General features: G+C 41.3%; 1 long non-coding RNA gene across 1 annotated transcript in view; it reads right to left on the reverse strand.

The window, feature by feature from the left end:
• Positions 1-2,152, reverse strand: part of LOC138864596 (uncharacterized) — a 61,933-nt gene extending 59,781 nt beyond the window's left edge. Inside the window, exon 1 of the long non-coding RNA XR_011399213.1 lies at positions 2,015-2,152. This is a non-coding gene — a long non-coding RNA (uncharacterized lncRNA). The remainder of the gene's footprint in view (positions 1-2,014) is intronic.
• Between the last annotated feature and the right edge of the window lie 327 nt (positions 2,153-2,479).

Consider the following 2,479-nt stretch of genomic DNA (forward strand, 5'->3'; position numbering starts at 1 on the left):
ATATCATACATGCTGGCATGCTGATGCTGGTTTGATTAGTCCAAGATACTAAAGCATGAAGAACTGAAGGGTTGTTGTTACATTCCGTCAAAAATCCATGTGCTCCCGGTTCCTGGGATACTATTACTGGGGATGGACACAGTATTTTCCAGATGTTTTCTCAGCTGGATTTATCTGTCTTCGAGTGTGTTCCTCTATAACAAGACAATGCTGGTGGATAATCACGAAGGCTGAATGACAGGGAGTCCTTTAGATCAATATTTCTGACTTGACTGACCATGAGGATATGGCCCAAAAGATCCTTCGACTCTTGTAGAGATGTGTTTGGTTTTCTAGACAGTTGGGCAGGTTTTGACCAAATTTGAGATATTCAAACTTCAGTTGGTTGACTGGTGAAAAGATGTCCTTTTCTTGACCCATAGCCAGGCGCGTCTCAATGAGTTCTATTTTCATTAGGGACAACATCAACGCAAACAAAAGAGGCTGCCATCGTACATTGTTTTGAAGAGACATGGAGTACTCAATATCCAAGCCTTCCTATTGGCGATCTAACTATACGCCTTCCTCTTCAATTTCTTCGTTGTGTACCCGCCATCTCTAATCTCTTTGAGGCAACGATTCTATCGATGAGAAATTCATTAGAAAGGCGTATCCAGACACGAAAATTAGCACGATTCGCGACGTCGAAACTAGAGAGGAATGGCGCACACTGATCTCAAGGATGTAAACAATCTTGCCAACACAAACAAATTTTATCAATGTCAATAAATAATAAGTCATATATTTACTAATCTATTTTGTTATAGTATATGTACTAAATTCATTCTATCCTTCTGTTACATCTGATTTTATTTAACATAAATGCAAACATTCTTAATTATAGCTCTTGATTTGACTATGGTTGGCTGAAAAAAATTGCCGGGAAAGTTTTCAAACGGAAACGATCATTTCGCTCAAAAAAGGGACAAATTTTCAGAAATTGTACAAAAAATGACGGGAAAGTGCTAGTGTGACAGCTCCTTATGTTTATGTTGGATTGCATTGTACTGTGTTGTTTTGGGTTGTAAAGTGTTGTGGTTGTTGTGTTGTGCTGGGTTGTAATGTGCTGTGGTTTGTTGCATTGTGTTGCTTTTGGTCGTGTTTTGTTGTGTTGGCCTCTGTAATTCACGCCTCCCGTTTCTCCTCTCAAATACCAGACGTGCCCGGTAACAGGGTTCTTTCAGAATCATACCAATTGCTTTTTAAGACCTGGTGCCACTTGTCGCTAAATAAACACTTCCCCATGATGTGTAGGCCTACTTGTCGCGTCAATGACCAAGATTAAAAATTTTCCCCATGATTTTTACATAACCTCTTGATAGATTGAACGCCAGATTTTTTATTTTCACACGGACAATAAATAAACGGTAGCGTCGATCTACGAAGGTCAAGGTCTAACAAATTATTTCTGGCTAAGCCGCGTAGAGATCCGAAAGTGAATGAATCGCGATGGCCTCCAACGGTATTAGTACAATTACGCAAAGATGTCAGAGAAATGTAATATATTTTCAGACTTGAGACAGAAAAAAATTCGTTTTTAAGACTTTTTAAGGTCTTAAATTTCCATAAAATTATATGACATTTTAAGACTAAGAACCCTGTTACCCCTCTCCCTCTCCCTAGGCTCAAGGATCTCAAAGGAGCCCCCCCTCCTGCTTCTCTGTAGTGTACTCTGGATTAAAAACTTTAAAAAGTTTTTGAAGTTTTCACATAAACAATGTATAACAAAATTCATTAAATTTAATAATAATAACAAATTGAAATAGCTCATGCAATATTCACTAGAATTTGTTAAAATCTTAACATGCAGCAATATTTCTAAACCCGCGTATAAAAAGTAATACAAAATATATGTAAACAGCAATTTCAGCCACAGTTAACTGACTCCACAATCCCTATCAACTATTCCAGTACATCGTCACTCATATTCCGTCTTACACTTTCAAGACAAAACAAACGGGAAAAAATATAGAACCTGCACTTGAGCCGACTGGTTGCAAGGAAGGGCAGCCGCCTCCATCACCCTCTGCTCTTCCTCTCTCCACTTCGTCTCTGCTATCTTCCTGCCGGGACTCGTCCGACCCGTCCTGCTTGCTGCTGGCGAAGCTTGTTCCGTCATCGGTTTCGAAACCCCAGCGCTGTGCGAATAACGTGATCGTGTTTATGGCGCGGCTGGGCGAATAATGTTTCGTTACTCTTTCTGTTTATGTGTTTTCTCCTCAATGTCCCTTAAAGGCCTGGTTTCTCTTACGCCTCTTCTCACAACCGCACGTCCCAATATCGTCGCTCCTTCCCCCCCCCCCTCTTAAGGAGGGCCCCGCCCCCCTCCGCCCTTCACCATCTGTCCCGATTCTTTAGGGACAACCCTGCCCCACCTCTGCCCCCCTGCAGGGGCGGGTCCAGAGAATTTTCTCTTGGTGGGCACAGAGGGTAACAATAA

This window comes from Penaeus vannamei, chromosome 17 (assembly GCF_042767895.1).
Source record: "Penaeus vannamei isolate JL-2024 chromosome 17, ASM4276789v1, whole genome shotgun sequence".
Classification (NCBI taxonomy): domain Eukaryota; kingdom Metazoa; phylum Arthropoda; class Malacostraca; order Decapoda; family Penaeidae; genus Penaeus; species Penaeus vannamei.